This window comes from Balaenoptera borealis, assembly GCF_965194805.1.
Source record: "Balaenoptera borealis genome assembly, chromosome: 14".
Taxonomy (NCBI): Eukaryota; Metazoa; Chordata; class Mammalia; order Artiodactyla; family Balaenopteridae; genus Balaenoptera; species Balaenoptera borealis.
This window is the reverse complement of record NC_138875.1, coordinates 42,017,624-42,042,669: the sequence shown is the minus strand read 5'-3', so window position 1 is coordinate 42,042,669 and position 25,046 is coordinate 42,017,624. Positions and strand designations below refer to the sequence as shown.

Here is a 25,046-nt window from a genome sequence, read left to right as displayed (position 1 = left end):
TCAAGTGAACAGAACAGCAAAATTTCAAGTCTATGGTTGTATGGCTACAAAGTTTATCTTCTCTCCAGTACACCAGTGGTTCTCAATGCCAAATGCACAGAAGCACCCCAATTTATGCCCCACTTAAGATCTGTTGTATCAGGATCTCTGGGTAAGAGACCCAGGTATCAGTGTTTTATTTTAAATCCTACTAGTGTTTCTAAAGTGCTGCCAGGGTTGAAAACCATGACCACAATCACGACGGACCCTCCACCACTTTGCCAACCTTCCCACCATGGGCTCAAGGTGCTCTCATCCAAGAAAAGAGACTTGACTCAATCAGTTTATACATGGCCTGCTCCCAATTCAGTTAAGGGAGCCTGAATTTGCCAGGTAATTTGAAGTGCTCTTTATAGGTATCTGCTTTGATGTTAGTGAGAGTTTTATCTCCCGTTGTTACTTTGAGTTAATAAATGGATTACACCATGCCCAGGCTCTGACTCTCCACAAAGGGCGCTGCTCAGTGCCACTCTGCCTTTGTGAGTTTTATAACACAGCTGGTGCTTTACACATCCTACTCCATTCCAAAAATAGTTAGGTAATGCTGGGCCACACACACACACACATGCCCCACAAATGAATCAGGGCATGGTAGAAGTCATGAAGCAATTGTTAAGTTTAATATCAGATTTCCTTCTATTAATTTTGAGGACACAGAACTCATTTTTCTTTGTATTATAGAAATATGTAGGTAATGTCCATGGTCGCTAACTTCACCTGAAATTGAATGCATTTGTGCAAGACCCTGATATCATATCAAAATTCAGTCAGGTATTTTGATGCATGATACGTATGTAAAAGATTAAACTGATCAGTTTAATCTCAATCCCAATAAGAAAGATTAAGGGGAAAACACAGTAAAAACAGATAATATAGGGTAGAAGATCTCTATCCAGGCTGCACATTAGAACGTAGGAGGCCTTTTAAACGAACAGACACTCAGAATCCACCCCCCAGAGATTGATTAGATTGATTCACTTGGTCCCTTTGGAGCCCACTCATTGTTATTTTAAAAGCTCTGTGGATGATTCATATCTGCTGTTTCTTACCTTCCCCAGGCCTTCCACTGTTGTAAAAGATGGGTATTACGTGAGAATATTCTGATTCACATATTTACTGTCAATGACGGGAAGGATGATGATAATGATGATAGTAACTCTAATTGAATTTGCTCTTACAAGTGCTTTACATATAGTAACTCATTTAGTACTCACAAGAGCTATTTTATGGGAGCAACATGATTATCATCTCTTTGCAGATGACAAACAGGTGTAGAGAGATTAAGTAACTCACTGGAGGACTTGGCAGAAGTGGAACACGAATCCAGAGTCTGGCTTTAGCACGCCATCTTGTTACAGCCTCCAGTGAGACCATGAAATAAGCTCCATGATATCATCCCAGCTCACCCCTCAGGTTCCCTTTCCCTTTTCCTGATTTTGCAGGGTCTAATCTAGGTTCACGTTCACCGATCCCAGTAATGGTGATAAGGAACATGAGATTCCTCCACCCTGCCATCTAACTCCTACACCCAACTTTGCAGTGGGACAGCACCAAGTCTTCAAGATTCAAGGAAGTACTGCTTGCTAGGTGGCGAATCTGTTTTGGAAAAGGAAACATTTTTATTTCTCAATACAACAGAAAAAATTTAAGGCTTTGGAAGCAGACAGATAGAAGATCAAAGTTATGTACCTTTATTTATTAATCCTAATAATCCAATTAATTTAATCTGACACTCTTTCTTAATCCATTTAATAGACATACTAAATCTTAAATCGTAGTATTTTAAAAAATTAAGTGGAATAAAATATATAAAGGTCCTTGGACATAGTAGGCACTCAATACACATGGGTTGCCTCCCCTTTAACCCTGCTCCCATTTCACATATACAGTTAGCTTCACACCTAGGAATTTTGTTCAGCTTCTAAATTACTGCTTTCCTTTATTCCTTTAACCTCTAGGTTTAAAAATGCTGTATGGGGCAGCCAAAATTGTCTATGTAAAAGGTCTACCAGGTAAATTAGTGAGCTACTTAACAAAACTTTAGGGCCCTAAAAAAATTAGGAACACAGATTGCTTCTTAAAACCCTATAAACACCAGCCCTCTGCTACCAATCCATCCAAATACCTAAAATCCCCGCCTTCAGATCTCACTAAGGAACTGTTAGAAAAGATTGCCTTTGTCTAAATAAAGCATGTGTCACCTTATTTTGCTTACAGCTAGCTACATGTCGGAACCTCCATATGCCATTACCATTAACGTGCAAAATGAGAGCAGGTGAAAGTCTGGAAAAAAAAAAAAAGGGCAGATTATTTTTTGTTTTAAACAAATAAAATCTTACTTGAGCACACTTCAACCGTAGCCTTAAACTATAGGGGAAAAAAAAGATTTTGGCAAACCCAAATAGCCTTTAAAGTTTCAAATGTATCTAGTTGCTATATAGTTCATGAAAAATGCCTATTTTTCTTAATATTTATGGTGGTCTGGTTAATCAAGTCATAATACGATACTTTTACTACTTAAGAGTACAGTGAAATGGAAATCATTCTTTTCTATAGGTATCTGGCTTTTCATGGGGGCATGGCTGATACTTCTATCTGCTATGGAATATTTCTCCTCTCTTTCTAAACTGTTTCTTCCCTAAACAGTTAATTTTCTGTGAGGTTTATTTCATTTTCTTGATACAGTTCAGTCATTAGTTTCTTGTCAAGCTTTTGAACCTTGCTTTTAATCTTTACATTTTCTGATTCTAAAGATGCACAATTGCTTTGAAGAGTTTTAATATAATATGTAAGCTCTTTTATCTTCTCTAGCTAATTTACTACATATTTGATAAATTTTTCAGAGGTTTGTAAGGAAGCATTTGCTTGAAGGCATATATGTCTTCAAAGCTTCCCATCCAAGTGGTTCCAAGTTCTGACCCTTTTATTATATTCAGTTCCTACTGACCATCATCCATGTCATCTCCAAGGATAGCAAACAAATCTGTCATCTTCAACAAGCATTCTATCAGATTCTGGACCTGATGATGCTTCTTATGTAGAGATTTTTCCAAACATACCTTTGCGTTTTCAACTGTCCCTCCACCCCATGTTTACTGAGTTTACTTACTCTCTCTTTCCATCCTTTACCCCCATATGAAATAGTTTTAAACTTTCCTAAAGATTGGAATTTTATAGAAACTTTTCTACAATACTATCTATAGTTATGTTTTACTCTTCTGACATAAATTTTAAGGTTATTTTGGCTTAAGTCAGTTGTGATTAGATGCGTTCCAATTTAACCTTCATTGACTATATTGTATCTTTCTTGTAACATTAATGGCCACACCATCATGTTCTGCATATTTAGCTTTCTTTCCCCCATTTTTTCCTAGCATGTCTATTTTAACCTCAATAAAAGGTAGGACCTATTTCATTTTTAGATATCTGCCTCCATACTCAGCATTTCAAATAATTTTGTTTCAAGTCTGGCCTCCAAAAAAGAGGTCTCCAGTGTTTCATATTCTTACTTAAAATGCTAGAGTCTGTCATAAATTTTAACTTTTTCTTCACCTAGGACAGAAAACATTCTGTACAGCTCTTTGTTCCTAATAGCTTTTAGCTATAAGAAACCCAGTGATACCTGCTCATACCATCATCTCACAGGGGAAAAATCTCAGAGTCCTGGACCTGGACTCACACCTGCAGATATAGTGCTCACAGCCTTGCACAGTGTCTACAGGATAAGCCTGCAGTAAAGCTGTGTGCCTGTTAGTGTGACCTCTGTGGGACCAGTGGCTGCTTCAGAGCTGTAGACTACTACTGGTCACAACAGACTGCGGGGAACCCAGAACATTCCACTCAGAACCAAGGCAACAATTGGCAATCAAGACAAACCGTAGGGAGGGGGTCAAGGATGTGGACACCTTCCCTCTCACTACTGTCCCATGATGGAACACAAAAAAAAGTAGTGATATTTGTATGACCTCCAAGGAAAATGGGTGAGGATGTTTCTGACCCACCCCACCTGGAAGCCACAAAGGATAAGCAATCCATGTATTGTCACACCTGTGAACCTTCCAAACTTGCTGGCTGTCAGGAAACTCTCCTGCCCATCTCATGTGCTAAGGCTCCTTTTTCTTTGTACCAGACATCTAAGCTTCAGTCCAAGAAATGCATCCTGCCTTGAACGATCTCCCCAGAATACACCCCACCCCCAGTTTATTGCTTGTCATTAATAGTGTGTGTGTGTGTATGTGTATGTATGTGTTGGGCATTAGAAGGGGTTTTGCTTGGCTTCATATAGCAACTGTAGATTTGTCCTTTCTCCTTTTAATTCTATTTTTGCTTCATGTGTTTTGAAGCTCTTTTTTTATTTGTATGTCTTCTTGATGAATTCATCCTTTTTTTTTTTTTTTTTTACTGAAATCCCTCTTGATCTCTGATAATACACCTTGTCTTGGTGTCTAATGTGTCCAATGTTTTTTAATATAGGCACACCAACATTTTCTGATATAACTTTTTGTATTCTTTTACTTTCAACCAATCTGTGTTTTTATACTTAAAGTGTATTTCTTTTAAAAAAGCATATAGTTTGGTCCTTCCTTTTTACTCTGTTTGATAATGGAGTGTTTATTCCATTTATATTTAATGTAATGTTTGCTATCATTAGATTTAAGCCTACCATCTTGATATTTGTTTTCTCTTTGTCTCATCTGTTCTTTGTTTTTGAGTTCCTTATTTCTTTGCCTTCTTTTGAGTTAACTAAATATTTTATCTCCTCTATTGATTTTTTTAACTGTATCTCAGTGGAATTTTTTTTTTAACTAGTTGTTTCTTGAGATTTTAAAATATGTATCTTTAACTTATTCCCTACTTTCAAATAATATTTCTGAAAGAACAGTCTTAAGAACCTTATAAAAGTATAATTCCCTTTACTTACTTGCTATCCTTTTTCTTTTTATCATATATTTTATTTATTCATAGGTAATAAACACAAAATATATTATTATTTTTGCTTTAAATAGTCATTAGTTTTTTTATGTAGATAATAGATAGATAGATAGATAGATAGATAGATAGATAGATAGATAGATGATAATGTAAAAGGTCTTTGACACTTACCCAGATATTTATTCATTTATCCATTTTAGTGCTTTCCTTTTTGTAGATCCAGGCTTCCATGAGGAATAATTTCCTTTCACCTTGAAAAACTTCCTTTCTCGTCTCTTGTAGTGTTTATTTTATAGAAATGAATTCTCTCAACTTTTGCCTGTCTTGTTTCACCCTCTTACTGAAAGATATTTTTGCTGAACAGAAAAGTCTATGTTAACAGGCGGTTTCCTTCAGCATTTTGCAGATATTGCATTGTGTTATGGAATTCAATATTTTAGATGAAAAATCAGACATTATTTTCAAAGCTGTTCCTTGAATATGATGTCTTTTTTCTCTGGCTGCTTTTAAGATTTACTATTTACCTGTTTCTTAGCAGTTTAATTGTAAAATGCCTCAGTGTGTTGTTGTTATTGGTTGGTTGTTTGGTTGGTTGGTTTCTTTGTTTGTTGTTACATTTATCCTACTTGGGTTTCACTTAGCTTTTTTCATACATGGATTGAATTCCTTCAATTTTTGACAATACTCACCTATGATTTCTTCAAATATTTCTTTTTCTCACATCCTTCTGGAGGTGCAGTTACACATATGTTAGACCATTGGATATTGTGTTACAGTCACAGATTTTCTATTCTGTTTTTTCCCTTTTTCAATTTGGATGATTTTATTGACCTGTCTTAAATTTTACTGATCCTTTCTTCTGCTGGGTTCAGTCTACTATTCAGCCTACTGAATGGATTCTATATTTATGATACTGTAATTTTTATTTTTATAATTTCCATTTGGTTCTTCCTTATTGTACCCATATCTCTGCTGAAATTCCCCAACTGTTAAATGTGTGCTTCCCATTTTTCCATTATATCATTTTAACATATTTAATACTTGTCTATTAAGTCCAACATCTGGGCTGTCTGTGGGTCTGCTTCTATTGCTTATTTTTTAATTTTCATTAGGGGGTCACATTTTTCTGCTTCTTCACGTGTTCTACATTTTTTATTGTATAGTTTTTTATATTGTATAGATTTTGTATAGGTATTGATAGATTTTGTAGAGATATTGTATAGATTTTTTATAGTGTTCTATATTTTTATTGTATATTGCCTTCATGGGTAAAAGAATAGTAGTAAAATAATATTTAACCTCAGAAAAGGGCTCACTCCTTCTATCAATCAGGCTGCTAATATGTGTGTATGTGTTGGTGGTGTATGTTGTGTGCAGGGGACTGAATCAATCTATTATGTGCTAGATCTGAACCTGGGCTTTTCTACAGCTTTAGTTAAATCCCTACCTCAATAGGACCTTTCCTTTAGGTATACTGAGCTTGGCAATGCTCTGGAGATGTCTTCATGCCTAGCCCAACAGCCAACATTTCTGAACCACAGGAAATCTCTCCCTCCTTTACACTCCAGCTCCCAACTGTTCAGGCTTAAAGACCTCTTTCGCCACCATGTTGCCATGACCCCCAGCCACTGGAGAGCTGGTGCAATGAACAGAGTGAAGACCTCGTGCATCTTGAGGGGATCTTTGTCAGCTCTCCTGCCCTGCCCTAGCCTGTCTCAACTACCCCCAAGCACTCAGTGAAAGCCTGCAGGAAAGGGTTGGCAGTCAGATACAGATTCTCTCTGTGGTTGGGGTGCCTCAGGATTCTAATCTATGATGCCAGGCCATTTGCACCTGTTAAAAGTTTGCTAACAGTTGGGCTAGTTGTCCTTACACGCCCCTACTCCCCCTTCCCATGTGATGAGGGTGTTCCTCCTCTCACCATGTCCCCAGGAGTGATAAAAGCTATAGAATTCTTCTCTCCAAGGAAGGGTTCATCTCATTTTGGAAATTAATTAATCTAGGTTTCTTTGGGTCCACAGTTCTTTGGTGGGTTATTTCATACCTACTGCATTCACCTCCCCACAATACCCTCCAGCCACCCCTAAGTCTTTAAGGTGTGCATACAAGAAGTAAGCCCACCTTGGGAAGGCAGACCTGGAAGCAGTCTCAAGGCCTTTGGGACAGAGTCCCAAGTACCAGCACATGCTGAGAAGAGAGTTACTGGTTCTTTTTCTAATTCATAGCTCAGTGGGGAAAAACACAGGCAAAGGAGGACTAGAGCAGCAAGGCCCTCTGAATTGTGAGGCCCATGGCAGGGCCTTCTCTCCTCGCTTGGCTGGGTCTGAGGGCAGTACTGATGAAAACATATTTAGTATTTTGGAGATAGGTGGGAAAACTTCATAGAGAGAGGACAGATATGGATGGAAAATGATGGATGCTAAGGATGACCTTTGACTCTTTGTCCATGGCCAACTCTTACAGCTGTAGAAATCATAGAACGTATACATCTTCCCAAGAGTAGAAGGTAGCTTCAATGTTGATGAGATACTCTTAAAGAAATAGGGTACAGTATATCTTCTAGAAAGGTAATATCTCCAGATTGACATATTATAAGGAGCAGAACTAATGGGTTAAATGAATCAAGACAAAGCTTGCCTCAAATAATAAAATACACAAACTTGGCCCACATGAGAATGACTATGACAACTTAAAAGGGAAATTACTTCATTGTCAAATTTACATTGCCTTCCAATCGAAAGCAAGCACAAATAACTGCTGTGATAAATTTAAGATAATTTACTTCTCTTGATTGGGTTATGAGTTAATTGATAGTTTAGGTAGAACTTCAGTTACAAAAGAATTTATTTTTAAGCTACATAGTTTTTACATATGAAGGAATTATTTATAATTATATGTGTTCCTATATTTAATTCCACAGATATATAATGAAAGTTTTAATGTAAGGGACTACAACAAACTTCAGAATAAAAAGATAACTTTATTTTAATTAAATGTTATTTTTCACTGTGTCTGATATAGATAATTGTATACTTTGCTGGGATTTAGCTGTCATTTTAACATCGGATATGTTTGTAGAAAAGTATGAAATATTATGTTGCCTCCCCACATACATGCACAATTGCTGAATTTGTTGGGATCATTTTGGAGAGAGGTTGGAGAATTTGTTTCCTTTTTAAAGCAATGCTGAAGAGTGAAGGCAGAGAGTTACAGTTAATATGGTGACTGGAACACGTACTTAACTCCACCCTCTCCCTCCCAAAGAAATCCTATAGTGACAGTAAACAAAAAATACTCACTAGAAAAAAGAAAACAGGAGAGCCTACAACACAGGGAGCTATTGACATAGTATTTGGAAAATGGAAAGGGAATGGCTGAGCGGTACTTGATTTAGCTGAGCAGAGATGTGGAAAGCCAGGTGCCTGCAGAGGAGATGCCTACATAGATGGGAATGGAGACTCCCTAGAACGCTGGCAAGGCTCAAGGACTAGAAGTCTGTTGAAGCCAGAGGTGAGAAGTGGAGCTGAGAGCAGAACTTGGTTGAAAGTCTTAAAAAGAGTAGTTGGACTCTTAAATCACCTCTTCCACCCTGTACAGCCTGGCAACTACCTTTCCCTCACCTTGCAGGAGACATGGCGGGAGGGGGCCTTATTCTCTGGAGTAACTTAATTAGAGAGGTTACAAACAGCAATATTGGAAACAGTGGCAGGTGGGGGTGAGGTGCAACACTGAAATCTGGTGGATTAAGTGGAAATCTGCATGCTGAATAGTGGTAAACTCCTCTCAATTTCAAGCCTTTTCACCCAGCTTTGCTTCCAGGACACTGGCAACTGAGCTTGTCCCTTCTAGATAGGACATTGGAGGGGGGCTTCTCTAGAGGATCTGACTACCCAAGGGGGCAGAAACCTAGTTACCCTTGAGGGTGTTTCAGTGAAGGCTCAGCTTTGTCTAATCCCTTTTGGTAATGTCGTAACGCCCATAACACAGTGGCTGGGTGGATAGTGAGGGAATACCAGATGTGGGGAATGTCTCTAACATAACAGAGACCAAAACACACAAACAAACAAAGAAGAAATTGAAGCAAATAAAGATTGCAGGGAAGAGATGAAAGCTTTTTAAAAAACCTGAAATGTATATAGTCTTTGATATCAGAAAAGAAATTGTGTCCATGAAACAAAACGTGGTGTAATAAAAACAATTAGAGACAAATAGAATTCTTAGAAATTAAACATATGTTAGCAGAAATAGAATATTCAACAGAAGAGAGATGAGGAATTATTCCAGAGAGGAGGTGGTAGAAAGATGAATATAAGAGAAAAGATAATCAAATTAAGGGATCAGTCTAAGGGGTCCAACATCCAACTAAAAGGAGTTTAGTTTCAGAATGAAAGAACAGGGGAAATAGAGCTCAGAAATTGCTTTAAAATAAAATTTCCCCAGGAATTGGAGGAGATGAGTAAAATTTCCTTGAGTTTCAAACACAATCAATGGCGTAGGGGCGGGTGGTAGTGGAAATGGGGGACCATACCAAAGTATACTGTCATGGGATATTAGAACACCAGGGATAAAGAAGAAATAATATTTGGATGATGGAACAGAATGACTTGTAAATAACAGCATGAGGAACTACATGACAGTGAAGAAATTCCTTGAAATTTCTGAGGGAAAAGTATTTCTAAACAATGAATTCTGTAGTCAAGCTATTGATTAATGGAAGAAGAGAATAAGGATATTTTCATGCATTCGGGTTCTCCAAAACTTAATTTGTCCTGAGCATCTTTCTCAGGAAGTTGCTGGAGTTTATGCTTCCTCCGGTCACCCATGGGGGAGTCCATCAAGAAGGCGAGAACAAAGAACCCAGCAAAGGGACTCAATACCGAAGAGAAGCAAAAGCCAGTCCCGCGATGACAGCTCAGAAGCACTATTGCTACAAAAAGAACCAGGGTGGGGAGAGGGTGGGGGAGGGGGTAGACGGTATGCAGACAAAAATAGTTGATATGCTTGTCTGTATTAAGAGGAATGTTACACGTCTATTGGAGAGTTTGAAAAAAATGTAATGATAGGCAGATAGAAAATTAAGCAAACAAAAATATGACACAACCACCAGTGTCAGGATAAAGAAAACTGTGTAAAAGAAAGGAAATGGACTCATATATCCCATGTGGTTTACATGTGAACAATATATACGTAGCCAAAATAATGTAATCACTGATGAGTGCTTCCCCTGAAATTGTTGTGTAATGAAATTGTGAGGATTAAGGAAAGGAAAGTGTGTGTGTGTGTGTGTGTGTGTGTGTGTGTGTGTGTGTGTGTGTAAATGAGAATGAGGAAGGGAGGGAAAGAGGGAGAGAGAGGTTGAGAGCACACATGCTGGAGAAGGTGTGTATAAGAACTAAATTCTTATTTTCCATAGTAGGAGGACAATAGATAATATTGACATTTGAAAAAAATTTTTTAAATAGGAGTACAAGAGCATCATTTAAGAATATAGACTGATCGTCATAATTACCAGTTACGAGTTGATGGTCATTGTCTCTGGGATTCTAGGGTGAGGAGGGATGGGATTGGGATGGGACATTCTTTTAAGCTCTATTATTCTACATGGCTTTAAAAAAATATGTGCATATTTTTTAAAAATATATTACCGTTATACTTTTAAAATAAACTGAATGCAATGAATTCTAGTGCTCAAAAGTTTTCAAGCTAAGCTTCCCAGATTCCTGGAGGTTTCCACAGGGACTGCTTAAGGAAGAGGCGGGGCCCCAGGTTTCACACCTGAGTTTCTGCTAAAGGAGCTATGCCTTGTCATTGTTAAGTTTCAGTGAACTATTTCCTTTGAACAAAGGGTTCCCTAGTGAAACAATACCAACAAACAAATTTGAAAAGCACTGATGAGTCACATGCTCATCTGGAGAAAAACTGCTCCCAAATAAATAAGTTGGATATAATAACCACCAGACTGCATCCAGCTTGCCTATCACCTGTCATTTTCTTTTACCACATACAATAGAATTGTCCTATTTCCAACTCTTGATAAATCTCAAGAGGCTTGGAGTAGAACCGATATGGATTATACATGTGATTATGAAAATGTGCACAGATTTGAAGTGATGACATTAAATACATTTTCAAGGCATCAGGTATGGCACATACTGTCAGAGCTCATGTTAAGTGGTATCATAAGGTGTATCTCTCTGTCCCTAGGATGAGGTTGGATATTCTAGTTTTGCCTAGTGATTGTGATATATTTATGATTGTGCTTTAATTAGGGTTGATTTTGGTCCCACAAAGGAAAAATACCCCTACCCCAGCTTAAAGGAAAAGGTACAAATAAAATCTGTATTTCTAATATTAAAGATAATCCATATCTTTTGTAAATGTGGAGTATTGATTGTTTCCTGGGCTATAGAGCTTCTCAAAAACAAAAAAACATCCTTAACTCAGTGAGTTTAATTTGGGGAAAGATCAAATGCTGAAACACATACTCCTGAGAAAGTTATTCTCTCATCAACCAATATCTATCTATCTCCCTCTTCCCCTCCCACCACCCCTGCCACTTACAATTTGAAATGTTGTACCTCTTCTGTGGGCTTCCATTATTTCTCAGTCTAAAATAACTAAAAGTTTCTTTGAAAAGTACATATAATTTTTATAAAGTTTATATAAAATACAATATAAAATATATTCATTTAATGTATTTTATATATTCTTATTTTATATGTATATCTCATTTGATGTTGACAACAACTCTTTGAAATTTGTATGATTGTTCTCATTGTGGAGATGAGGAAATAGTGGCCGTTGGAATTTGACCCCTCCCAAGTTGCATGGCTAATGTGGGAAATGCAAAAAGAAATCTACATTTTCTGATTATCATTCTACTTGGGCCAAACACCTGTTAATTAATAAAAAGACTAATCTTTATCAAAAGCATACACATAACATAAAAAAATTCCGTATTACATATATAGGATGACTAACTAGTCCTGGTTTGCCTGAGACTTTCCTGATTTTATCACTGAAAATCCTGCATCCCGGGAAATCCCTTAGTTCCATTCAAACCGGGATGGTTGGTCACTTTACATGTAGTGCTCAGCCTAAGAGGCTATAATGGCTACCTTTTATGGGAACTGAGAGTGGTACAGGAAATGAAATGCAAGGAGAGGAAAGAGATCGAGATAGTTTATTTAGACAAGGGTGAAGATAATTTCTTACCCATATCAAAGAAAATCAATTTTAGCAACCACAGCAATAGGACAAAACAATTACTGCAACTTTTCAAAAACTTTCATGTAAATAAATATGTCTGTAGCTTCAAGATCCATGTCAGTATCCAAAAGACACACAAATATGACACTACCAGATATTGAACAATAAAGTGTTCCATGAGAAGAAATCATAAAACACACAGCCAGATGTCCTAGGGCCAAACTACCTAATCCTCCCATTTAGACCTTGCTGTCCTCAAAGTCTGCCTCATTCAAAGGTGCTGCTCCCCAGTCTGGCTTACAGTTTGGTCCCTGCTTCTGCTGTACCAGATTCTGTTCCCCCATCCCTTCCCTGTTCTCACCGGTGCCTTTAAGATCACTCTTTTTCTTGGGTATTTCTCTTGATGCCCTTTCTTCACATTAACCTAAGCCACTTTAAGCTTCTTCTGTGTCTCTTTCCACGTTGGAGAGCCTCCCCATTTCCTGTCCACTCCCCTCCCAACCCACCTGCCACAAAAGAGACCCTGAGAAGAGAAATAGAGATGCCTCTCCAAGGACAAGGAGGAGAGAGAAGGAATGAGGAAGGGCTGCAATTATCTTTATTTGAATATTTTGGGTGTGTGTGTGTGCCTGTGTGTGGACCCATAAATCATTTAGATAGGATTCCTTCTGGCCTTTATCTTGCCTTCTAGTGCCCACAGGTGTTCTAATATAGTTGAAATCATGGGGCATATGCATTTATATGCTAAGCGTTAACCCATGTCTTTCTGTTGTCATCAAAACTACCATTGTTGGGCTTCCCTGGTGGCACAGTGGTTGAATCTGCCTGCCAATGCAGGGGACACGGGTTCGAGCCCTGGTCTGGGAAGATCCCACATGCCGCAGAGCAACTAGGCCCGTGAGCCACAACTACTGAGCCTGCGCGTCTGGAGCTTGTGCTCTGCAACAAGAGAGGCCGCAACAGTGAGAGGCCCGCGCACCGCGATGAAGAGTGGCCCCCACTTGCCACAACTAGAGAAAGCCCATGCACAGAAACGAAGACCCAACACAGCCATACATAAATAAATAAATAAATAAATAAATAAATAAATAATAAGAAACACTGTTCCCTTTAGCTATACCCTCCTATCTGCCATTCCCACAGCCCTACACCACCACTAATCTACTTTCTATCTCTATTAAAAAAAAAAACAAAAAACCAAAAAACTACCATTGTTCCCAGTTATTTTCCACCAAATATGATATTATAATTAGTAAATTTATACATATGGCCCTTTCCATAATTAGGGCTATTTTCATACCATAGGCATTCAAAATGAGTGCCCAATTTCATCTAATTTTGTAATTGATCAGCATTTAATAAGATTATACGTAGTATGCTGCCGTTTTGAATCCCTTCCATATCTGTTGTTAGAACCCCTATATATATATATATATATATATATATATAGTTTTTCTACTTTTTTCTTGGGCAGTGTCTATTGTAATTACTTTTCAAACAACTACTACTTGGATTTATTATTTTTTTCCTCAGGGGAAAAAACCCCACAATTTATCCCCCTCCCCCACAAAAAACAAACTCACTTTTGTATAATGAGTGTCTTAGTCCATTCAGGCCACTATGACAATATACCATAGACTGGGTGGCTTACAAACAACTGAAATAAGCAACAGAAATTTATTTCTCTCAGTCTGAAGACTGGAAGTCCAAAATCAAGATGCCAACAGATTTGGTGTCTGATGAGGGCTTGCTTCCTGGATCATAGAGGCCCGTCTTTTTGCTGTGTCCTCTCATGGTGGAAGGGACAAAGAAGCTCTCTGGGGTCTCTTTTATAAGGGCACTAATCCCATTCATGAGGGCTCCACCCTCATGACCTAATCACCTCCCAAAGGCCCCACCTCCTAATACCATCACATGAGAGATTGGGTTTCAACATATGAATTTTGTGGGATACAAATATTCAGTCTATAGCAAATAGTGTATTTTTTTTAATAATTATATGTAAAAGACAAAATCATCCACAAAACTATCAGCATGAGAATACAGCCTATGCCCGTGTCTTAAGGACGCCAGGGAGGAAAAAATAACAGGGATCATTTGCTTTTCATTGCCCAGATTTTTCATACACACAGATGCCTCCCAGATCAGCTAAAACCTGAGTTTTAACACCTTGTTCACCCCTCAAGGAGACTGCTACCAGCATTTGCCATCCATAGAACAGTGCTAAGACAGTCTATTTCTGGAGAATGGAGCAGAGATTAACTGCTTATTCATGATAAATCAAGGGTATTTGATTTGCCTGTTACATGCCCAGTTTTCTTTGGAAGCAAGCCCTGGAAGCTATTTTTTCTGATCAAATCCTAACTCTCATGTTAGTGCTTGTGAAAGAGAAAAATAACATTTACTCATGATAAAGACTGAGTTCTAGCCATTATAAATCTTATCAACTGCCGCATGAAGGTTAGGGGGAGAAAAAGAAGAAAAAGAAATTCCCATGTGCTCACTCAACCTTGGATTTAGACTCATGCCACCAGTACTGCTGCACACTGTTCTGGAATTTCTGTGATTGAAACAGATGAAAATATAAAAGGAGATAAAGTTGGGAACCTATGGAGATGTTTGCTTGTTGAATGTTGTACTGTTAGGAATGGCCAGTAACATTTCAATAAAGAAAATTGTTATAGTTTACTAGTTAATATGAATTATTAGGAGGGCCTAATATTTTCTTTATTTCTCTTAGAAGCCAGCAAGATCAATAGAAATAAACTTAGCAGAATTTGCCATGTTGGTGTTTAGAGTCATTCACTCACACAGACACAAAATGTATAATAATCTTTTTTTTTTTTTGCTTCTATAAAGGTGTTCAGTGCCTAATATACCTTCCATATAATCTTTTGGTTAATGGCTTGAAAAGAGATATAATTCCCCCCCACCCCATTATCTAAAATATCAGCCAACATATAACAATTTTCCATTGGTTAAAATATACACTTTTACACAAGCAATCGTTTGCTTGTTTCAACAAACATTTCTTAGGTGTCGGTTGTGCTAGTGTTCACTCAACGGTACAGCATAAGTGAATAGTGTGGCCGAATGTGAACCAGATGACCTGCCGCCAACTCTGTCCACTCTTAGCTCACACGTGTTTTGACACCATCCATTAGCCTTGGGGAGAAGTGTTTTGATAGAGGGAGGAAGAATCACAAAGACAGGGATGTGTGCTCTCTGGGTGAGTGGTTATTTCTATTTATTTCTGAAGTTATTCGGATATCCTTATCTATCAACGTTACCTACAGCTTGAAATTTCCCTAAAATAACCAGTTTGGGAATAAGAATAAGGAAAGTTTCTTCCTCCTCTCCCTCCTTCTTTCAATCTTTTTTTTTTTTTTTTTTAAAAGGACATCTAGTAACAAGGCTGAGGAGTGAGCAGGTTGGTAAGATCAGTCTATATGGGGCATCAAGATATCACCGAAATAAATTAGCCATAGGATGCCAGTTAATCAACTGTTCACTCACGGTTCCCTAAAATGGTCTTGTTCAGATGTGGTAAAAGACCACCTAGAACAGAACATTTAAAACCAACCACAGACAAAGAGAAAGGTTTCTTTTTGGGAGCCACCCTTTGCCGTTGGGTATTTTCGAGATGTCTGTACAAGTTGCTAGGAGCAGCTGTGGCCACAGCACCACCCTGAGCCCAGCCAGCTGACATTTGCCTGGAGCTGGCAGAGACAGCCAGATGAGATCTGGAAACCCCAGAATGCCTGGGGTTGTGGTTTGTCTGATTGCCGAAATTATAAATCCTCTATCAGGCCTTTCAAGAAGTTGTCTGGTCCACAACATTGCACGTAATACACTCACTATTTTGAACAGGGTGAGGTAAATTATTTTCAGCAGCAGCAGATCTTTTGATCCCAGTGACCACGAAATAAATATTAAATACAATTTTAGGAGTGATTTAAAGGGACTCCACATTATTCATTCTTGTCAGATCCTGTTTGAGAAAATGTATTTTTTCCCCTCATTTCCATTGACTCAAGTTTTCTCTGTTCAGACATGTGTGTGTGAGTGTGGGGTGTGGGAGAGTATTGTACATGGCCAGCCCCACCCAGGCCTCACCGAAGTTTACAAGACGGTCCTGGAAAAGAAGACTTGACAGGGAGATAGAAGTGTTTCCTGCACCCTCTCCTCCTGCTGTCTGCAATATAAAATATAGGACAGGTGAAAGCAGTTTTTTCACAATTCCTATGAGCAAGGTTTTCTCTCACAGAAAATCCACAAATGGAATAGTTGCCCTTCAGAATACCTTCAAGCATTCAGCATGACCATGGCTTCCTCTAATGGGTCCCAACTCATTTACTAATAAGGAAATTCAGCTTTTAACCACAGATTTGCCATTTCCCTTTTCTACTGCATCCATAGCCATTTGGGGTAACATTATAGGTGAATATTCAAACATAAATGCTATGCAACAACAAAAATATTTGTCATGCTCCCAAATATTTGCCCCGTTTCTCCTCAAAGTTAAGGGGGAAAAAATCCAGAAAACTTACTTGTTTGTATTGTGTATACCTGGGAAGTTTTTCATGCTGAGTAACAGAACACAACTTGAGCTGCCTTGCTTTCTGCTTCCAGGAATGCCAATCAGAGAACATTCTTTTTCAGACAGCCAAGTTTGGAAGTCAGTTGGTTTCTGGTAGGAGGTAGGGGGAGGGGATGGCAGTGGGAAAAGCACAGTGAGTCCTCCGGCTGATCTTCAGTTTCCAAGTGTTTCCGCAATAGCCATCAATGAAAGCATCTCCTTTTACCCACGTGGAGACAGGTAAAAAGACAGCTGAGTAAATCAGTATTAGATGTAGCAACGGAAGCTCAGTCAGAGCATGGAGGGGGGTTAAGGGGGTGGAGGGGGTGGAGGGAGGGCTTTTGACAGCCTGCCATTGGTGAGCTTACCAAAGGCATCTGCCAGTGGGACTTCAGTGGAATGTGAAACCAAATCATTTTCAAGTTAAAGATAGACACAGTATACACCAGGATCTAGAAGCTGGATTTTAACCTCGTGTCTCTCCCTAGAATTTCAGAGAGTCCTGTTGTGATCTCTGTTGTAATTAGCCATTTGGTTAAGGTTTATTCTTTACATGAATGTGCTAAGAATTCATATATGTTCGGGATGTACTGGAATTAAAAGGATTTAAGAGATCATGTACATACTCTAGGGTAAGTGCAAAGATGTTGCTTCTCTGGGAAGGTTAATGTTGCATTTTTCTTTTTATTTGTGTGAATGAAAAAGTGATCAGGGAGATTTTCCAGTGTTGTAACTTTGTTACCTTTCTTGAGATATTTGGCGTTTTACATTTTGTGAAGTAGAAAGAAAGTATTTCAGCTTAGTTTTGAAGATGACCTTGCACTTCTAACTTCAGTTTGGCTTTACCTTTACTTACTTTTCCCTCTATTAACTCCTTAAACCCCCTGCATTTCTTGAATTACAACGTCAGTAGTTAAACATGTCACAACACCGACTAAATGTTATTCTGTCCATGATGCCATTGGAGGTGACTGTATTCTTGTGAGATGGAGTTATTTCCCTTGCTTGGTACTATGGCATTTTCTAATTTAAAAAAGGAAAAAAGAAAAAAATAATAAAAGTAGGGGGGGCGGGGAAGTTGGTAGAAAGTGCATAAGGAGCTGTTGGAAGATATTCTGTTTAAAAAAAAAATAAGATGAGAAAAATAGGCAATTTTCCATTGAAGAGAACAATTTATTAATAGAAGTTATTTTTTGGTGTTGCCTCATTAATTCCAAGCAGGTTCTCCTCCTCCAAAAAAGCTGATATTTGCTAAGTGAATAGAGGCGTTCTGATTCTACAGAGCTTGAGAGTGGAGGAGGGAGAGAGTTGTCTGATTTGCTGTTGCCTTGCTATGTGCTGAGGATTTCAAAACTTTCTTAGTTAAAAGAAAGAATGACAAACCTTAGTCCTCTTCATGTTTTTGACCATGTATAGGTTTTGTTTCTTGTTTTGTCCAGTGACCTCTCGGCTCTCTTAGAGACAGCTTTTCCAAACTTGCACAGCATTCCTTCTGAATAAATACTGTCCATAATCGTCACAGAGTACATGGTATGAATTGGAAATTCTACTTTATATGGGGAAAATAAATGTGCTGATGTGCTTATTACAGAGCGTGGGGCTGAACAGTTGTTGCACGTAACTGGCCGGGTTTTGTTCTGTCAAATCAACCAGAATCTAATGAACTAAGTTGGCTGAACTAGGTACGAACAATGAATGAGAATATGGATCTTTCACTCAACTTTGATCAGAATAAATAATAATACCGCGTTACTCTTCTAAAATGAAAAATGAACATAATGAACACGATACTGATAGAGTCACTTAATTTTACAGTTTTGTTAGATCACGGTTAACCTTCCCTAATATCTATAATTAACCCATTAAGTTGTGAAAGTTGCAGTTAATTTTCACTTCTCTGCAAGTGGATGGCACGTTTGTATATTTTCCCTGGTGACATTGGATGCCGGTCCCCCTTGCTTTACCCGGCTGTGTCCTGAACTGTTGACAAGAGGAGGGAGCCTGGCAGGAATCATAGGTGTCTCCAATAAATTTGGGAGAGCATGCATCACACACACCAGGACACACACAAACACTTACATGTAAACTTACCTTTTACTTAACTAACATACTTCTGATTGAATTATGCATACAAATAAAATTATATTAGTATGGGGCTTTGTTTTTGTTTTCAGTGTGTCAAAAGAAAACCAAAAAAGGATACAACATTTAAAAATTCTAAAATGTAAGAATTTTAGACGTATGTGGCCAGATCGCGTTGACAGGAGAAGGGGCCGATGAATATCTCTCTGCTGCTGCGATGTCCCTGCGGACATCGTCAAGCTTGGATTTTATTTCTTTGAACATAGTAAGTGTAGTTGTTTTATAATATACATCTGCTAATTCTAATATCTCAAGAGTTACCAAGATTTGTTTCTATTATTATTGCTCCTGTCAGTTCTCAGTCTTGTCTTCTCATTTGCTTGGATATGTTTGACTATCTGCTGGAAATGTATTTTTAAAATTACTTGTAGGGATAAGTTGAGACCTAGTGGTGATGATGGTCTCCTCCAGAGAGGACTTGGGTTTGCTTCTGCCAGGGCCCCTGGATCAGACCAGAATCACCTTAGTCAAAGGTGATTAGTCAAGGCACCCCTGTGCAAGGAGCAAGGCTACAAATCTGTGTGAGGAACGGTTGATTTGGGGTTCACCTCTACCCTGAGGGAAGATATGACCTTTTGAGGTCCCAGGTGAAAGCTGGGTTAGTTTATTAAAGCCCTCACCTGAGGACCATGGGCTTTGATGTTCCACCGACACCCATAAGGCTGCCCAGCATGAAGCTGGTTTCTCAGACCTTTTGTTCCTGATACTCAGATACCCAAGAGCAAAAGCTTTCAAAAATTAGTGTCTTTATCTGAGTTCTGGTCTTCTCTTGAATGTTCCTGTCTTCACCATCTTATTAACTCTTTGCTGTTTTTACATTTTAAATGTTTTTGATTACCTCAATGAGAGTGTTGGTCCAAATGATCTCATTACTGTTACCAGAAATGGAAAGTCACTCTTCTGCTTTTATAGTCATTTGTTTTAAAGACTCCTCATTCTAGAGAAGGTACCAGGCAGTCTGCTGATATCATTGATCATTCCAGGTCATTTTTCTGATTTGGGGTTTTGGTTGTGGCCTGATCTGTTGAGGCTTTTGTGGAGAACTTCACAAATGCAAATTTCTGATTGGAAGAATTCATGTGTTCCAACCTGCTTTGAGCTGTGAACAGTACTTAACGGTCCTTTTATTTGTCCCTAGCTGGCCCCTTTTCTTAGTCATCTCTGTAGCCTCTCAAGCCACCTCTACTGCCATCACTCTCAGCTGTTGACCTTGACTCTTCACGCTATCCCTTGGCCTATATGCAGCATCACCACATTTCACAAATTATCGTAAATAAATTCCTTCCTTTCCCTTCTCTCTGCTCTGTTTCAGGTGCTCATCACCTCTCTTGGATATAGTATGGCTCCCAGTTGGTCTCCTGCCTTTAGGCTCCAACCCCAGCACATCTCCCATGCTGGGACCAACACACCCATCTTCTAAAAGTCCTAGACATGAATGGATTCCCCCCCTACTTAAAAATCTCTTGTGGTTCACCATTCCCTTCAAAATGCATTCCTTAGTATGTCTTAGTATGTCAGAAGGCCTCAACCTGTTTCTCTAACATCACCTCCGCTACTTCACTGGTTATCACCAGCACTTTAATCACACATCGTTCCTGCCTCCAGAATATTCCATACATGATCATATTTCTGTACTAGTCTACCTACTAGTTTGTTGGAGTTTTTTGCCCAGAATGCTCATTGTTTACCTCCTTTGTGCAAATCCTACTTCTCCTTCAAGGTTGATCTCATAAGTCACTTTCACTGTCCTGGCAGGCACTGTATCTTACTCATTTTTGTATTCTCAGTTACTGACACATAGAAACCATTCAATACATATTTAAGGAATGAACAAATGACTATTTCGAGGAAGTTTTCCCTCAACAGTTCCCTTCTTACTTTATTCTTTTTCCTTCTAAACATCATTATTCTTTTGACCTTAGACTCCTTGTCTAGAACAGTGATTGATGTCAAGTAGATTCAATTAAAAATGTTTGTTTGGTCATTGTTGTTTTGGTAAGGGGGATGTTATCTATTTTCATTTTTGCCAAATGAGACTGTATACCTTGATTGTGGTGACAGAAGAGATGATAGATGTGTAAGTACGATAAATTAGTTGTATGTTATCAGGGAGATTCATAATCAAAAAGAAAGTCATAGAGTTGGAAAACAGACATGTTTCAACAAATCTAGCCCAGAATGCTGAATAGCACAAATGGAAAAAGTCAATGTGACACAACTAAATTAAAATCATCTCATTGCATACACCTGAATCTGAACCATCAGAAAACATTGGATTATTTTCAGATCACAGTGTGTGCTAGAAGGAAAGAAGTTGCTTGTTTATGTGATACGATATTGTGACCCTAAATCTTAAAGTTGGTTAAAATTTTTCCCTAAAAATTTAAAGGCCTTAAAGTGCAGTATTAATCATTTTGCTATGCTAAGTTAAAAAAACTACATTTACTTATTATAAATTGAATATAGTTGGTAGGAGTCAGAGGAAGAGAAAATATAGCTTATTAATTCTAAGGGTGTTTAACCGATTTCATATTCCTCAGATCATTTATAAATTTTTCACACACTTATTATATGACTTTAATATGCCAACTCCTGAGATTTAGAAAAATAAGAAACTTGGTTTCTATTTTTTCTTATATAGGGCTCTTTAACCTCCACAAAGACAAAAGCCCTAATATGGATAGGGTCAAAATTTATCTTAAAATTTTTTTGAGTCTAATCAAATGTTCAAAGTCAATATTTAGATGAGAACCCAGATTTCTCCATCACAAAATATGAAAATATAATATTATTGACCTTTTTTTGCTTCATCAATGAAAGAAATTAAGACTAGATCTTGAAAACTGGCAGATTTTAAATTGTAACCTCCAAGTGGCTGAGCTAATTTGTCTAATGAATTTAACAAATCCCTATCAAGCTCCTACCTTGTGCCTTAACTGTGCTTGTCCTAGACAATGAAATTATTTACTTAGCCCCCTTCACTGGACACTGACACCAGAATATGTTGTGTTAAAACAATGGGTGTAATTTACAAATTGCTTTATATTATTCTCTCATTTATATTCTTAATTTATTTGCACTAATCTCCACTTGTTAAAAAGTCACTTTGCCTTTCCTCAACAATTTGTGTTTTTCTCTCAGAAAGGTAAGTTTTAAGAGTTTGGGGATTGCTTTTATTCTTAAAAATCTCATATTTAGCAGATATTTTATTATAGAATATTTTAAAGAGACCTAAACAAATTCTAAGAAAAAAAAAGCTAAATAGAAAATGTATCCTTATCACATAGGAAACTGTGTTGTATCTTAACATAAAATAAAAGTGCATCTATTTGCATAAATAAAGCTGGATTCTGCATTCTTGCAAAATATATATGGCATAAAGATGACTCAGAGACACCCTGAGTCATGAAAGCTTCGTAAAGCTCCATGCATTTTAAAGAGAGCAATAGAGTTATTTTTATTATTTTTCCTTTTTAGTCTCATTTTACTTTTGTACTCCCATTCCTATGTAATGTGGTAGCACACAGATTTATGAGTACTGAAAAAATGAATTCACTGAATTAATCATAGTTCAAGAATACAGATGCCTTTATTAATTTTATTAAAAGACGTAGGCTAATTTTGAATGAAATTTATCTTCTCATGCATTGAATTTTCTAGCCTTAGGTGGTTCATTACTACACATTTGTAGAAGCATATTTACTCATCAAAAGATGTTTTTAACACCTCAGGTAAGTGTAACAATTCTCGTCTAAAATGCATCCAGTGTTTCATACTATTTTGTGGATAAGAGACACCTGTTGTTATTTTCTTTTATATATGATAAAACTAAGATGCACACATATGAAGTGCTCCAGATATACTAGACGTGGTTTCCTGAGGTAACACACAACCTCTAAATCTCAGTGGCTTATAAAAACCAAGGCTTCCTTCCCACTCATGAAAATTATTCGTCAGGGGTTGGCTAAAGTCCCTACTCCACATTGTTGCTTTTACCAGGAAATGGCCCATGTGCCTTATGCTCACATTTCCTTGGCCAAAGCATGCCATGTGGTCACACCTAACTTCAGTTGGGCAAGTAATACAATCCTACCACTTGCCTAAAAAGGAGAAAAAGCTGGACTATTTATGAAGAGATCTAATGAATTCCACACTCGTGGATGATAGGCAGTCCTAAACCCCCAGTAGACCAAAAGGTCTAGATTTAAACTCTTATATACCAGTGAACAGTTTTTGGTCCATACTTGGTAACATGTAGGCAAGCTACCTGCGGTCTGATGCTAACGTCTCTTGTCAGTTTTTATCCTTTGACTTTGAGCCCCACTGAGAGATTTTTGGCTCTCTAAATCTTCACCATTTCTGGAGTGTCTGCGACCTTTCCTGTCACAGCTTCTCTGGTCGTTTGGAGTCCTAGCATTTTACCTGTCCTCACACTTAATCTCTCAGGGAGTTCTGCCCATGGAGAGTTCTGGGAAGGAAAAAGAGCCTCTGATAGGGCAATTTCTGTAGAATGTAGAGAGTCAGTGTGCAATGCTAGCACTTTCCCATCTCTAAGAACTGATCATGTGTAGCAGAGAAATGGAGAAAAAGGTAATTGAATGTAATTCTAATCCCCAGCGCCCACTTTTTCCAGGAGGCAAAAGAAAAGGACTAGGATGAGGGAAAATGCCACAGAGGAATGGTGATCTGTATTACACGTTAGAAATGCATAGTTTTGAATAACATTTGTGTCCCTCTGCTACTCTACTTTTTGCTTTGCATTTAGTTTTAAGCATTAACAAGGTAAAACTGGGGAATTCAGAGATTAATGAGGCACTTAAAAGTTGAAAAAATTATTAAGCCAATATTTTAAGGTCTTGGATTTTAATTTAAATCAGCAAATCCAATTTATGTTCTCAGGAGTGATAATTCTAGGAAATGCTATATGGAAGAAAAAGAAAAAAAGATGAGGATCCTAGGTCAGATGAATTTGGGAAATGCTGTATACCATATTGCCCTCTTGGAGATTTATGTGACCTTTGCATTAAGGGCTCTTAAAGTTTTACGCTAAAGAGACATGCTTGATTTTCTTTAACTGAGTGTTTCTCAAGCTAATTTGAATATATGTATATATATGTGTGTATGTGTGTATATATATATATATATATATATATATACACACATACACACATATATATAATTTGAATATATATAAACACATATATCAACATTATTTATATATTAATATATCATTTTTAACACATACTTTAATATACTTGGTAAATTCTGGATAAATCACCCCTAGTTCATTGTATTAATAATTATAAAAATGTGATAGTGTGGTAGCTTATATAATACTTTGAGAACATAAAGCTGAGAATTATAAAGACTTTTAAAAATATCTTTACCTTTGGGTACTTTGCATTCTCTTTATAAATGACATTGATTTTAAACACCAGCAGAAATCAAATCTTAAACTGATAGGGCATCCAATAATATTTGTTTAACTTTATTCAGGCATATCATTTGTGATATAGCCACTTATAAGGAGCCTAGCTGTATTCAGCAGAACCCAGAACTCAAAAGGGATTTGCATTATCTTACCCATTTTATTCAAAACTCTAAAACTGTTATTCCATTTTAGAATATGTTCATACATTAATAATTTATTAGACTCAGTTATCTTTTCTTTATGAAGACCGTGTGGAAAGGAAAGTCATCTTCAACTTCAACATCTGTTTCTTGACTTTTTTTTTTGTTCACCTCCTTTAAATTCAAAATGTTTAAAGCTTAAAAGGGAAAAAGAAACTGTTGGGTTTCAAAAGATGCTCTACTAAATTTATTATCTATGGGAATTTTTCTGTGCAAGAATAAAGGTAATAGACTAACAAGAGCAAAATGTCCATCTTTTTCTTTAGAATGTTTGTTATATTCAGTTAAGTGCTGTGACCACTTAAAATGAACCGATTGTTCTGTGAACTTTTATACCACCAGCAGCTCTATTCAAAGAAAATCCTAGATATTTGGTTCACTTACAAGTATCGGGGTGTTTAGTTGTGACAGGGAGCCTGTGTCCTTTTATCACCTTGTCCACCCTGGTAATGTTATTCTGCTTTTCATTTATTTGCATCTCCTCCCTCGATTTTAAGAGTATGAGATAAATCAA

General features: G+C 37.5%; 1 protein-coding gene and 1 long non-coding RNA gene across 39 annotated transcripts in view; one reads left to right on the top strand and one right to left on the bottom strand.

Moving 5' to 3' along the window:
- Nucleotides 1-16,572, bottom strand: part of LOC309610897 — a 66,710-nt gene extending 50,138 nt beyond the window's left edge. The window contains exon 1 of the long non-coding RNA XR_014234215.1: nucleotides 16,297-16,572. This is a non-coding gene — a long non-coding RNA (uncharacterized lncRNA). The remainder of the gene's footprint in view (nucleotides 1-16,296) is intronic.
- Nucleotides 1-25,046, top strand: part of DTNA (dystrobrevin alpha) — a 385,212-nt gene that overhangs the window by 86,085 nt on the left and 274,081 nt on the right. For 16 of the 38 annotated variants that reach the window (XM_082354258.1, XM_082354249.1, XM_082354257.1 and 13 more), the window contains exon 1: nucleotides 17,177-17,391. The exons of 2 other annotated variants lie outside the window; for them this stretch is intronic. The gene's annotated coding sequence lies outside the window, so the exon portion shown is untranslated. Of the gene's footprint in view, nucleotides 1-16,894; nucleotides 17,000-17,175; nucleotides 17,392-18,933; nucleotides 19,107-25,046 lie in introns of those variants that run through there. 20 more of the 38 variants (XM_082354247.1, XM_082354244.1, XM_082354279.1 and 17 more) reach the window with 6 other exon arrangements.